The 14,668-nt window shown below is 45.2% G+C and overlaps 1 protein-coding gene across 2 annotated transcripts in view; it reads right to left on the bottom strand.

The window, feature by feature from the left end:
• Positions 1 to 14,668, bottom strand: part of LOC106570440 (engulfment and cell motility protein 1) — a 201,828-nt gene that overhangs the window by 155,244 nt on the left and 31,916 nt on the right. The window contains exon 2 of one of the 2 annotated variants that reach the window (XM_082961266.1): positions 11,880 to 11,970. The exons of the other annotated variant lie outside the window; for it this stretch is intronic. The gene's annotated coding sequence lies outside the window, so the exon portion shown is untranslated. The remainder of the gene's footprint in view (positions 1 to 11,879; positions 11,971 to 14,668) is intronic. 2 annotated transcript variants of the gene reach the window in all.

Raw genomic sequence — 14,668 nt, 5'->3', positions numbered from 1 at the left:
TCTCTCATGTCAACACACTGACGCTATGCCAGTTAGGTCCTGAAAACACAACACCACTCACTCTACCATGTCAACACACTGACGCTATGCCAGTTAGGTCCTGAAAACACACCACCACTCACTCTACCATGTCAACACACTGACGCTATGCCAGTTAGGTCCTGAAAACACACCACCACTCACTCTACCATGTCAACACACTGACGCTATGCCAGTTAGGTCCTGAAAACACAACACCACTCACTCTACCATGTCAACACACTGACGCTATGCCAGTTAGGTCCTGAAAACACATGGGTGCCTCACTCTACCATCCGTGTCCTAAGAAAGAACAGCTCTACCTAATAACAGAATGCAATTTTGCTTTATGCAATGTTGCTCGGTGTGAAAGGCAGTGTGCAAGTCTTTGAAAACACTTGAACATCAGAGCTCTAGAGATGTGTGTAGCAGTGGTGTTTCGATTTCTCTCAGTCTCAACACAACATGACATCATCTGGAGCAACATCAGGAGAAACATGCATCCAGAAGCACTTGAGGGGGAAACGTGGAATATCAAGTGGTAGTGACTTCTGACCCACTCTTCCTCTTGAGCGGCCATCATCAAATCTCGCTGACCTTAGATCATGGGGGGCATCCTCCAACAGGGGGGCGAGCCACCATAAACAAAAAAATATAACGCTCGGCTCGAGCCTTCTTTGAGTGGGGGGGGGCACACAGTACACAAAAACACTCCTGGGTCACATGACCTAGGCCCTGGATGAATGGGTTTTTTGGTTGGTCTGTGGGAGTCATGGGAACAGGGGACTGGTTCCATGGGAGGAGGACACAGGGAGGTGGTGGTATGTGGAAGCAGGAGAGGCGTAGGAATAGGAGGGACCAACAGCAGAAAAAAACTCAATTCAGAAGGAGAAACCCCTCCCCGTATCTCTGTTTCTCTCTCCATCTCTCTCTTTCCATCTCCCTCTGGCTCGGTCGTGCAGTGCGTCACTGTAAGTGGGTGGCTTTTCTAATAGGGCGCAAATAAAAACAAAAAAAACAAACATTTGTTCAAATAAAAACATTCTATTAATAAACCCTTAATGGCACAGCTCAATTTATGAAAAAGTGGTTTGAGTCGGGGAAAAAAACAATGCATTAAGTAATCTGTCTGGCAGCACCATTTTTGTCTATTGTGTAATCGGTGCATGTAACTCTGTAGGGCAAATCAATACTACCCTCTCTCTACAGTGGTGCCTCAGCCTCTGCTTTCACTTTATCTGGCACACACAGCTCAGTGCTAGCAAAAAGCATGTCGGGGCTAGTCCATAGGACTGAATGTCCTGGTAAAACCCACTGTAGAAACCCGACAATAGGCGGCTATATTTAGTTTGCTGTATTCTGTGACTTCCTGTATGCCTAGTAGACTACATTACCCATAAATAATGAATCTGTTCATTCATACCACCCATTCTCTCAGTTTAGTGATATTGGAGCCCTAGAGCTTGTAGCATCAAGGTCAGATATCTCCTGTACTGACTAGGGCCTTGTTCAAATACATACAACAACAAAAAATAACACCCCTTTCCTTCCTTCTTCCCATACTTGTAAGTAATGCCTAATAACTGGTAAGTCATTAAGTGTCAATAAGCCTTATCTGAGTCAGAACGGCTCGTAGGGCTGGAACCCATCTCCTGTTTCTGTAGCGTGAGGCAGCTTGATCTACAAGTACACCCCCTGGACAGGACGCTAGTAATAACTGTAAAAATCACACAAATAGTTAGGTATAAGCAATGGTTCTATCACATAGGTTTCACCAATCAAGCCATGTCAGATCTGGGATTTGTTCAAGGAATGGAAAGAAAGGAGGATACATTGTTATAGCTTTCGAACAGGGCCTGAATAGGATGTTACAAAGTCCGAGATGCAACTTCCCCAAATGGCTAAAATTACCCGTCAGAAGGCAGAGAAAACCACTGTGTACTGACGCTCGTAGTCTATTTTTAATTATTCCACATGACTGACGCAGCCCTAAAGGGCACATGACTGACGCAGCCCTACAGGGCACATGACTGACGCAGCCCTACAGGGCACATGACTGACGCAGCCCTACAGGGCACATGACTGACGCAGCCCTACAGGGCACATGACTGACGCAGCCCTACAGGGCACATGACTGATGCAGCCCTAACCAGAAGTGTAAATGGGCACACAAACGCTTTACAAAACTGAGAGTGAGTTTTTGGCAGGCCATCAGGATTTATAAAGAAACTGTTTAATATGGAATGTAACGTTTAAAGGGTTGTTCGTTGGATGTAGCCAAGCCTATGAACAGCAAGCGGAAGATCATATATGGGCCAGTGAAAAAATTACATCAATCAAGTATTTTCCTACAGTATGTGTGTGGGCGCTAACAATTAAAGGTTAAATAAAAATGTAAATAAAGAACAAGAGTTCAAAGGCATATCCCCAGTCAATGTGCTACTGAGTTTATCGTCAGCCAAAGTCAATGTTATTTTAATTTTTTATAGCACTCAGTTCCTTATTGAATGATCTCCATAAATTCAGCCAGAAAAATCATGCAATAGTTAATGTGTGGTATTAACAAAAGGATGAAAGCACAGGTACTGCTTCTATAACAACATCTGAATGTGCCTCTAGCCTTGTATGAAGACAGTCAGTGGGTCTGGCACCCTATTCCTACAAAGTGTACTACTTTTGACCAGAGCCCAAAGCCTGAGCCTGAGAGACAGAATAACAACAAAAGAATCCAGAAAAACACATGTCAAAAATGTTATAAAATGATTTGCATTTTAATGAGGGAAATAAGTATTTGACCCCTCTGCAAAACATGACTTAGTACTTGGTGGCAAAACCCTTGTTGGCAATCACAGAGGTCAGACATTTCTTGTAGTTGGCCACCAGGTTTGCACACATCTCAGGAGGGATTTTGTCCCACTCCTCTTTGCAGATCTTCTCCAAGTCATTAAGGTTTCGAGGCTGACGTTTGGCAACTCGAACCTTCAGCTCCTTCCACAGATTTTCTATGGGATTAAGGTCTGGAGACTGGCTAGGCCACTCCAGGACCTTAATGTGCTTCTTCTTGAGCCACTCCTTTGTTGCCTTGGCCGTGTGTTTTGGGTCATTGCCATGCTGGAATACCCATCCATGACACATTTTCAATGCCCTGGCTGAGGGAAGGAGGTTCTCACCGAAGATTTGACGGTACATGGCCCCGTCCATCGTCCCTTTGATGCGGTGAAGTTGTCCTGTCCCCTTAGCAGAAAACACCCCCAAAGCATAATGTTTCCACCTCCATGTTTGACGGTGGAGATGGTGTTCTTGGGGTCATAGGCAGCATTCCTCCTCCTCCAAACACGGCGAGTTGCGTTGGTGTCAAAGAGCTCTATTTTGGTCTCATCTGACCACAACACTTTCACTAAGTTGTCCTCTGAATCATTCAGATGTTCATTGGCAAACTTCAGACGGGCATATATATGTATTCTTGAGCAGGGGGACCTTGCGGGCGCTGCAGGATTTCAGTCCTTCACGGCGTAGTGTGTTACCAATTGTTTTCTTGGTGACTATGGTCCCAGCTGCCTTGAGGTCATTGACAAGATCCTCCCGTGTAGTTCTGGGCTGATTCCTCACCGTTCTCATGATCATTGCAACTCCACGAGGTGAGATCTTGCATGGAGCCCCAGGCCGAGGGATATTGACAGTTCTTTTGTGTTTCTTCCATTTGCGAATAATCTCACCAAATGTAGTCACCTTCTCACCAAGCTGCTTGGCGATGGTCTTGTAGCCCATTCCAGCCTTGTGTAGGTCTACAATCTTGTCCCTGACATCCTTGGAAAGCTCTTTGGTCTTGGCCATGGTGGAGAGTTTGGAATCTGATTGATTGATTGCTTCTGCGGACAGGTGTCTTTTTTACAGGTAACAAGCTGCGATTAGGAGCACTCCCTTTAAGAGTGTGCTCCTAATCTCAGCTCGTTACCTGTATAAAAGACACCTGGGAGCCAAAAATCTTTCTGATTGAGAGGGGGTCAAATACTTATTTCCCTCATTAAAATGCGAATCAATTTATAACATTTCTGACATGCGTTTTTCTGGATATTTTTGTTGTTATTCTGTCTCTCACAGTTCAAATAAACCTACCATTAAACTTATAGACTGATCCTTTCTTTGTCAGTGGGCAAACGTACAAAATCAGCAGGGGATGAAATACTTTTTTCCCCCACTATAAACCTACCATTAAAATTATAGACTGATCATTTCTTTGTCAGTGGGCAAACGTACAAAATCAGCAGGGGATCAAATATTTTTTTCCCCTCACTGTATGTGGCAGGGTCTACAGGAAATCACGGACTACAAAAAGAAAACCAGCCACGTCACGGACACCGTTGTCATGCTTCCAAACACCTTACTTGCCCACTTTGAGGATAATACAGCGTCACCGTCACGGCCCACTAACAAGGACTGTGCCGACGTGAGTAAAACATTTAAACGTGTTAACCCTCGCAAGGTTGCTGGCCCAAATGGCATATTTAACCGCGTCCTCAGAGCATGCACAGACCAGCTGGCTGGTGTGTTTACGGACATATTCATTCACTCCCTATCCCAGTCTGCTGTCCCCACATGCTTCAAGATGTCCACCATTGTTCCTGTACCCAAGAAGGCAAAGGTAACTGAACTTAACGACTATCGTGCTATGAGAGACTAGTCAAGGATCATATCACCTCTACCATACCTGACACCCTAGACCCACTTCAGTTTGCACAACGCCCCAACAGGTCCACAGACGATGCAATCGCCATCACACTGCCCTTTCCCATCTGGACAAGAGGAATACCTATGTAAGAATGCTGTTCATGGACTACAGCTCAGCAACACCATAGTACCCTCCAAGCTCATCATCAAGCTGGAGGCCCTGGGTCTCAACCCCGCCCTGTGTAACTGGGTCCTGGACTTTGACGGGCCGCCCACCGGGTGTTGAAGGTAGGAAACAATATCTCCACTTCGCTGACCCTCAACACTGGGACCCCACAAGGGTGCGTGCTCAGCCCCCTCCTGTACTCCCTGTTCACCCATGACTGCATGGCCATGCACGCCTCCAACTCAATCATCAAGTTTGCAGACGACACTACAGTGGTAGGCTTGATTACCAACAATGACGAGACAGCCTACAGGGAGGAGGTGAGGGCCCTCGGATTGTGGTGTCAGGAAAACAACCTCTCACTCAACAAAACAAAAGAAGATGATCGTGGACTTCAGGAAACAGCAGAGGGAGCACCCTCCTATCCACATCGAAGGGACAGCAGTGGAGAAGGTGGAAAGTTCCTCGGCGTACACATCACTGACAAACTGAAATGTCCACCCACACAGAGTGTGGCTTTAAACAACGCCACCTTAAATAATGCCACTTTAATAATGTTTACATATCTTACACTACCCATATCATATGTATATACTGTATTTTATACCATTTATTGCACCTTGCCTATGTCGCTTGGCCATCGCTCATCCATATATTTCTATGTACATATTCTCAATCACCCCTTTAGATTTGTGTGTATTAGGTAGTTATTGAGAAATTGTTAGATTGCTTGTTAGATATTATTGTAATGTCAGAACTAGAAGCACACGCATTTCGCTACACTCGCATTAACATCTGCTAACCATGTGTATGTGACCAATAACATTTGATGTGTTTGGCTGACGCCAGGAGAACGCTACCTGCCCCAATGCACAGTGCCAACTCTAAAGTTTGGTGGAGGAGAAATAATGATCTGGAGTTGTTTTTCATGGTTCCAGTGAAGGGAAATCTTAATGCTACAGCATACAATGACATTCTATACAATTCTATGCTTCCAACTTCGTGGCAACAGTTTGAAGAAGGCCCTTTCCTGTTTCATCATAACAATGCAAAAACCGAGGTCCATAAAGGAATGGTTTGTCGAGATCAGTGTGGAATACTTGACTGGCCTGCACAGAGCCCTGACCTCAACACCATCGAACACCTTTGCAATGAATTGTAACGCTGAATGCGAGCCAAGCCTAATCGACCAACATCAGTGCCTGACCTCACTAATGCTCTTGTGACTGAATAGAAGCAAGTCCCCGCAGAGTGGAGGCTGTTATAGCTGCAAAGCGGGGACCAACTCCATATTAATGCCCATGAATTTGGAATGAGATGTTCGATGAGCAAGTGTCCACATACTTTTGGTAATGTTGCATATATGGATGATTTCTAAAGCCAGACACATTTAACAGTTAGGCTATTGATTATTAACCTAATTAAGTTGGGGTTTCCCCGCTCCTCACTTTTCTTAGACAATTAAGGCAAGGGCTGTTTTCTCATCTCCTCATTCTGCTGCTGCCTCCACCGCATTGTTCTCAACACCAATATGCTGGTTAACTTTTCTTTATGCACATAGCAGCATGGTCTAGGAAAAGGTTCCAATTCAACAGCGCACTGATGTTTCAGAACTGCGGACAGCGAACGCTATGAAACGTGGGAGAAAGCGTTATAGTGGGAGAAAATGTTTTGTTTATTTTACCTTTATTTAACCAGGTAGGCTAGTTGAGAACAAGTTCTCATTTACAACTGCGATCTGGCCAAGATAAAGCAAAGCAGTGTGACAGAAACAACAACACAGAGTTACATGGAATAAACAAGCGTACAGTCAACACAATAGAAAAAAAGAAAGTCTATATACAGTGTGTGCAAATGGCATGAGGAGGTATGGCAATAAATAGGCCATAGTAGCAAAGTAATTACAATTTAGCAGATTAAGACTGGAGTGATAGATGAGCAGATGATGATGAGCAGATGATTGTGTGTAAGTAGTGATACTGGTGTGCAAAAGAGCAGCAAAGTAAATAAAAAACAATATGGGGATGAGGTAGGTAGATTGGGTGGGCTATTTACAGATGGACTATGTACAGCTGCAGCGATCGGTTAGCTGCTCAGATAGCTGATGTTTAAAGTTAGTGAGGGAAATGTAAGTCTCCAGCTTCAGCGATTTTTGCAATTCGTTCCAGTCACTGGCAGCAGAGAACTGGAAGGAAAGGCGGCCAAAGGAGGTGTTGGCTTTAGGGATGACCAGTGAGATATACCCGCTGGAGCGCGTGCTACGGGTGGGTGTTGGCTAGGTAAAGCCCCGAGATAAGGCGGAGCTTTACTTAGCATAGACTTGTAGATGACCTGGAGCCAGTGGGTCTGGCGACGAATAAGTAGCGAGGGCCAGCCGACTAGAGCATACAGGTTGCAGTGGTGGGTGATATAAGGCGCTTTGGTAACAAAACGGATGGCACTGTGATAGACTGCATCCAATTTGCTGAGTAGAGTATTGGCAGCTATTTTGTAGATGACATCGCCGAAGTCAAGGATCGGTAGGATAGTCAGTTTTACTAGGGTAAGTTTGGCGGCGTGAGTGAAGGAGGCTTTGTTGCGAAATAGAAAGCCGATTCTAGATTTGATTTTGGATTGGAGATGTTTGATATGAGTCTGGAAGGAGAGTTTACAGTCTAGCCAGACACCTAGGTATTTGCAGTTGTCCATGTATTCTAGGTCCGCACCGTCCAGAGTAGTGATGCTAGTCGGGCGGGCGGGTGTGGGCAGCGAACGGTTGAAAAGTATGCATTTGGTTTTTCTAGCGTTTAAGAGCAGTTAGAGGCCACGGAAGGAGTGTTGTATGAGCAGTTAGAGGCCACGGAAGGAGTGTTGTATGAGCAGTTAGAGGCCACGGAAGGAGTGTTGTATGAGCGGTTAGAGGCCACGGAAGGAGTGTTGTATGAGCAGTTAGAGGCCACGGAAGGAGTGTTGTATGTTATAGAATAATATCATTTTTATTAATGTTGCACCATTGTCCTTAACCATATACAATTTCAGTAGCACTTGTCTTAGAGTGATGGACTGTGACATCCCCACAGCCACCATAATGGATCAGTCCACTCAGACAGGCGTGAATCAGACAGGTGTCTTGTAAACCATGATTTATTACATTTCTTTGCTACTGCTCGACTAAAGAAATCTCGGTCGACCAACTGCCTATCAACCAACAACTCAACTAAAATGGGGTCAGCTCTATAAGCTAGCTAGCTAATGAGGTTACATGTCCGAACAAAGTGTAAACAAATGGTTAACGACACGCGAGTAGTTTTAGAACAGTCCACAACATAGTTTATGAATGAATGTGGTCCCGGCAAGCTGCTATAGGAAGATCAAAATGTTGCGCCTGTAAGATGGGTCAGGTTTTTTGACCTGGTTGGGTTATTTTTATTTAACTAGGAAAGTCCGTTAAGAACAAATTCTTATTGAACAATGACGGCCTACCCCGGCGAAACCGTCCCCTAACCCGGACGACGCTGGGCCAATTGTGCGCCGCCCTATGGGACTACGAATCACGGCCGGTTGTGATACAGCCTGGGATTGAACCAGGGTCTGTAGTGACGCCTCTAGCACTGAGATGCAGTGCCTTTGAACACTGCGCCACTCGGGAGCTATAAGCAAGCCGTTTTCGCTGTAGTAATGCTGCAACCATGATGCTTGCGAATCTACACTCGTCTTTTTCTCTAGGGCACTCGGAAACAACGGTGCACCGCACAGCGAAGCCTTATCATTACAACAATTATTATCTGGGAGTCCATCCATGTAATGACTAAAAGGTCATATCATAGTTCAGCAGCAGTAATCCCTCTTCAACTTTAATGGTGTTTTATGTGTATCAAAACACAAATAACACAGACACCAGGGTCTAATGATGAGATTTGTGTGCGCACTTTTTAGCCCTATTTTTAGGGACTCTCACTGCCAGTCAGTCAGCCAGTCAATCAATCAGTCAGCTAGTCAGTCAGTCATTTAGTCAGTCATGTAGTCAGTCTGTCACCCTAGACTGAGACCAGAAAGAGCCTAGTCAGTCTGTCACTCAGGCGGTGCTGAAGATATACTGTACCATGTCACCCTAGACTGAGACCAGAAAGAGCCTGACCGGGGAACATTTGGGATTGATTTGCTGCTATTTTTACATGTCCTAATTTAAATACTTCAGAAATACAGTCAGAGACTGTCGGCCTCAACACCCGTGGGAGCCCTGGAAGTGTTTATTAATCTCAAAAGTAAGTCAAAGAACATTGCTCAAGTAAAGAATCTCTTTGCTATAGCACTGTTTATTACACAGCCTTGAGAAAAATTAATTAGTGCTCAGGAGTTGTCATGACAAGGCAACGGAGAAACTAACATTCATCCTTGCCCCACAAACACACACCCTAAAAAGCTCATAAGACTCCTCCGTTCACGGTGTACCTTGGTATGCAGGAGGATTCACACAGCAGCAGTTTCTCTCCAGGAGACACAAGAGCTAGTATACATCTTCAACTGAGCAAAACGCCTCCTCTCATTGGTCCATAACTCTAAAATGGAGCATGGAACATGCACTCTTAACAATAACCTTTGGATGCATGCAAAATGGCCCCCTATTCCCTTTACAGTGGACTACTTTTGACCAGGGGCCCTATGGGTCCTCCTGCCCTGTGGTTCCTGGTCAAAAGTAGTGCACTATAAAGGGAATAGGGTGCCATTTGGGATGCAAAAATTGTCTTAGAATAAAACTGAGGCAGGCTACTACAATTATAGTTAGTCGTGATGACTATGATCACAGGCAGTAATACGGGCTCCAAAGTAGCAGTAACATTATACACATGACTGTGCATTACTGCACTGCCTCCCTTAACCTCCTCTTTCACAGAGGACACACACTGGGTGGAGGAATAACCAGCACTGGATACCAGGCAGAGAGCCACTCTGTGACCAGTAGTGGATACCATGGAGAAGGGAACAAAGAAGATACTGTGATTTTCCCTCACATGAATGCGCAAAGTGATTGTGGAAACACACACAAACCAATAGGAACACACACCGATACTCTCTTGTCCTGCCAGCTGTCCTCCTACCCCTCCCTGGCCCCCCAGCTGTGGCTCACCACCCACCTCCAGTGAGGCCTGGATTTTACCAAAGCACAGTTCCCCCTCTGAATCCCATAGAGCTTCCCCTGTACCCCCATCCCTGCTGCCAGGAGTATCAGGACCACTGTGTTATTCATCACGCTCACTGAACACCCCTCCACTCCATCCATCTCTGCCCATAGCTCAATCTGTGTGGGGCCTAGCTAGGTCTGGGAAATGATCATGTATACTGGTGAGGATGCTGACACTTATTGCATACTGGCATTATGCGTGCTTTACCCATATCTATACGCATGCCTTTACAAAGCCCATGCCCTCAGGATATCCCCCCTTGCCATGCACAAACCTTCCCTCAGACATATCCTACTCCATTCCCCTCATATCGACCTAAATCACAGCCCTCCCAATGCCCGCATCTGCATTGGCGAGGAGGACAATGCCCGCCTCCCCCTCCGACCAGATTGCTGTGTGGGTTGGCCCTCGGCACTGGGTCTGTGTCCCAAATGGCACCCTATTCCCTATCTAGTGCACTACTTTTGACCAGAGACCTATGGGCCCGGGTTAAAAGTATTGCACTAGATAGGGAATAGAGGTCCATTTGAGACGCATTATAGGCCTTTCATCCCTCTGCATCAGCCAGACTAAACCATTAATTGGGGTTTGCAGAGGGCTGTTATTCATTCCTCTAGTGAAGCTTACACTACACTGCTCAGGGGACTCACACCCTCCACTTGTGGTACAGCAGTTTCATGCGATTGAACTCGGGTCTATTTTGGGATATAAAGAGAATCTAAAAAACGCCATAATTGTAGCTTTTTTGGGCTAATTGTACGTAACCCATACTAATGTGTGTGGCAAGGACAAAGAGCGAAAGAGAGAAATAGAGAGAGAGACAGACAGAGCGTAAGTGAAAAGTAGAGAGCAAGAGCATAAACATAAAGAGTGAGGCCTCTGCTGTGCTTCAAACTGAGCTCTCATTGCAACAGGTATGTCATTATGATGTCATCAAATAGCATTCATTTGTCATGATGCTGTGAATGCAGACGGAACAACAGATCCGTGTTTCAAATGGTAGGCTGTTTAACTCAAGACGTCAGACTCTGGGCAGATTTATGAATATTCTGAGTAACAGATTACCACAGAACACTATATAGAGGTTGTTAGGCATGTTTGTACAGGAAATGGATCAGATCACATGATGCAGCAACAGCAAGTGGTGGCTCACCTTCCACTATTCTTGGCCCTTCACCCTCCTCCCTCCCAGTTCTAAGGACAGACCCCGCTATCTTGTTTTTCTACTGCAGCTCCTTCCTCCCTTCACCTCATAAAGTTCACTGTGCTTCAATCTATATACACTGTCTGTCGGTCTGGATTCATAAATGCATACAGACCAGTTAGACAGATCTCAGTTCTACCCCCCCAGACAAATAGAGCACCAGATCAGCAACACACAGGCCTCCAGCCCAGCCAGCCAGCCAGCCAACCAGTCCTAGACTATTAGAGCGGTCAGTGCTGCTGCTGGCATCAAAAGCACTGTCACTCTTTGTTTGTAGACACTCGCTCTGGGGAGGGCAGAATCTGAACATCCGTGACAAAGTTCCACAGCAGGTGGCCTGCAGATGTGGTGGGGGCTTGGCTGGCCAACGATGGTGACAGTCAGTGACAGAGACAACTCCAGTTCAGTGAAATAAGAAAATAAAATACCTTGAGGTGCTCTCCAGTCCAGCTGCAGTGTTGGCCCAAGCACCATCTGTATCCCAAATGGCACCCAATTCCCTACTTGGTGCACTACTTTTGACCACAGAGCTATGGGCCCCGGTCAAACGTAGTGCACTACATAGGGAACAGAATGCCATTTGAGACTCATCCCAAAGACTGTCCGCTCTACTTGAGTAGCAACTGTGGATGATGATAAATCCATGATAAATGCCACTTACCTCCCACCACCCATCTACATGCTGCAGTCGGTCCCACCAAGCAGGCACGAGTGTGTGTGTGTAAGGGGTTAGCCAACTTCCACAGATGTTGCTGTAATTGAATAAAGAGGAAGGGATGTAACAGATGCGGGGGGGGGGGGGGGGGGGGGGGGGGGGTGTTCCCGTGTGCCAAATCACCATGGCAACAAGAGATACAAAATCTAACCGAAGCCGTTGTTATGGCTTCGTTCTAACCTGGAATGGCCGGCAGATGCTCTGTGAGCAGATTCAGAAGAATCGCCACATCGATAGACACACAGACAGAGTGCACCAAGGGTCAGCACACTCCACTGGCTTCCAGTTGAAGCTCGCATCTGCTACAAGACCATGGTGCTTGCCTACGGAGCTGTGAGGGGAACGGCACCTCCGTACCTTCAGGCTCTGATCAGTCCCTACACCAAACGAAGGGCACTGCGTTCATCCACCTCTGGCCTGCTCGCCTCCCTACCTCTGCGGAAGCACAGTTCCCGCTCAGCCCAGTCAAAACTGTTCGCTGCTCTGGCACCCCAATGGTGGAACAAGCTCCCTCACGACGCCAGGACAGCAGAGTCAATCACCACCTTCCGTAGACACCTGAAACCCCACCTCTTTAAGGAATACCTGGGATAGGATAAAGTAATCCTTCTAACCCCCCCCCCCCCAAAAAAAGATATAGATGTACTATGTGGTTGTTCCATTGCATATCATAAGGTGAATGCACCAATTTGTAAGTCGCTCTGGATAAGAGCATCTGCTAAATGACGTAAATGTAAATGTAATGTAAATGTCAGTAACTGGGAGCCATAAACCAAAGACACAGAAAGACAAAGTCTTCTCATGTTTTGTTGATTTCAAAAAAGCTTTTGACTCAATTTGGCATATGAGTGTGTGCTATACAAATTGATGGAGAGCAGTGTTGGGGGAAAAACATAACACTATAAAATCTATGTACACAAAAACAACAAGTGTGCAGTTAAAATTGGCAAAAAAAACATTACTTTCTACAAGGCCTTGGGGTGAGACAGGGATGCAGCTTTAGCCCAATTCTCTTCAACATGTATATCAACAAATTGGCAATGGCACTAGAACAGTCTGCAGCACCCGGCCTCACCCTACTACAACCTGAAGTCAAATGTCTACCGTTTGCTGATGACCTGGTGCTTCTGTCCCCAGCCAAGGAATGCCTACAGCAGCACCTAGATCTTCTGCACAGATTCTGTCAGACCTGGGCCCTGACAGTAATTTCCAGTAAGAAAAAAATAATGGTGTTTTAAAAACAAATTCCATTTAGACACTGTTGTCCTAGAGCACACAAAAAACGATACATACCTCGACCTAAACATCAGCGCCACAGGTAACTTCCACAGAGCTGTAAACGATCTGAGAGACAAGGCAAGAAGGGAATTCTATGCCATCAAAAGGAACATAAAATTCAACATACCAATTAGGTTCTGGCTAAAAAAAATTGAATCAGTTACAGAACCCATTGCCCTTTATGGCTGTGAGGACTGGGGTCCGCTCACCAACCAAGAATTTACAAAATAAATGGGACAAACACCAACGTGAGACTCTGCATGCAGTATTATGCAAAAATGTCCTGTGTACAACGTAAAATAAAAAAATGCACGCAAAGCAGAATTAGGCAGATACCCGCTAATTATCAAAATCCAGAAAAGACATGTTAAATTATTCAACCACAAAGGGAAGCGATTCCCAAACCTTACATATCGAAGCCATCACCTACAGAGAGATGAACCTGAAGAAGAGTCCCCTAAGCAAGCTGGTCCTGGGGCTCTGTTCACAAACACACCCCACAGAGCCCCAGGACAGCAACACAATTAGACCCAACTGAATCATGAGAGAACAAAACGATAATTACTTGACACATTGGAAAGAATTAACCAAAAAACAGAGCAAAATAGAATGCTATTTGGCCCTAAACAGAGAATACACAGGGACAGAATACCTAACCACTGTGACTGACCCAAAATTAAAGAAAAATTTGATTATGTACAGACTCAGTGAGCATAGCCTTGCTATTGAGAAAGGCCGCCGTAGGCAGACCTGGCTCTCAAGAGAAGACAGGCTATGTGCACACTGCCCACAAAATGAGGTGGAAACTGAGCTGCACTTCCCAACCTCCTGCCAAATATATATACCATATTAGAGACACATATTTCCCTCAGATTACACAGATCCACAAATAATTTGAAAACAATAGTACTTAACAATTCACAAATTATGGTTTATTGCCATAATGTGACATATGGAATGCCTCTATTCCTTTGGAACTTTGTGAGTGTAATGTTTACTGTTCATTTTATATTGTTAACTTTTGCTTATTATCTATTTCACCTGCTTTGGCAATGCAAAATGATGTTTCCCATGCCAATAAAGCCCTTTGAATTGAATTGAATTGAATTGAATTGAGAGACAGATCAGGCAAACACACTCTGTCACGTCCTGACCAGTAAAAGGGGTTATTTGTCATTATAGTTGGTCAGGGTGTGGCGGGGGGTGTTTGTTTTGTGTGTTTGGGTATTTTGGGTTTAGGTTCTAGTTTTCCTATTTCTATGTTTAAATCTAGCTTTTCTATTTCTATGTGAGTTTTGCAATGACCTCCAATTAGAGGCAGCTGGTTGTTGTCTCTAATTGGAGGCCATATTTAGTTGTGTTTGTTTTCACTTGTGTTTGTGGGTGGTTGTTTCTAGTATAGTCTGTGCACCTTACTGGACTGTTTTTGTTGTTTGTTTATTTTGATTAAGTGTTTT

This window comes from Salmo salar, chromosome 14 (assembly GCF_965601325.2).
Source record: "Salmo salar chromosome 14, fSalSal1, whole genome shotgun sequence".
Lineage (NCBI taxonomy): Eukaryota > Metazoa > Chordata > Actinopteri > Salmoniformes > Salmonidae > Salmo > Salmo salar.
This window is presented reverse-complemented; position numbering and strand designations above follow the sequence as displayed.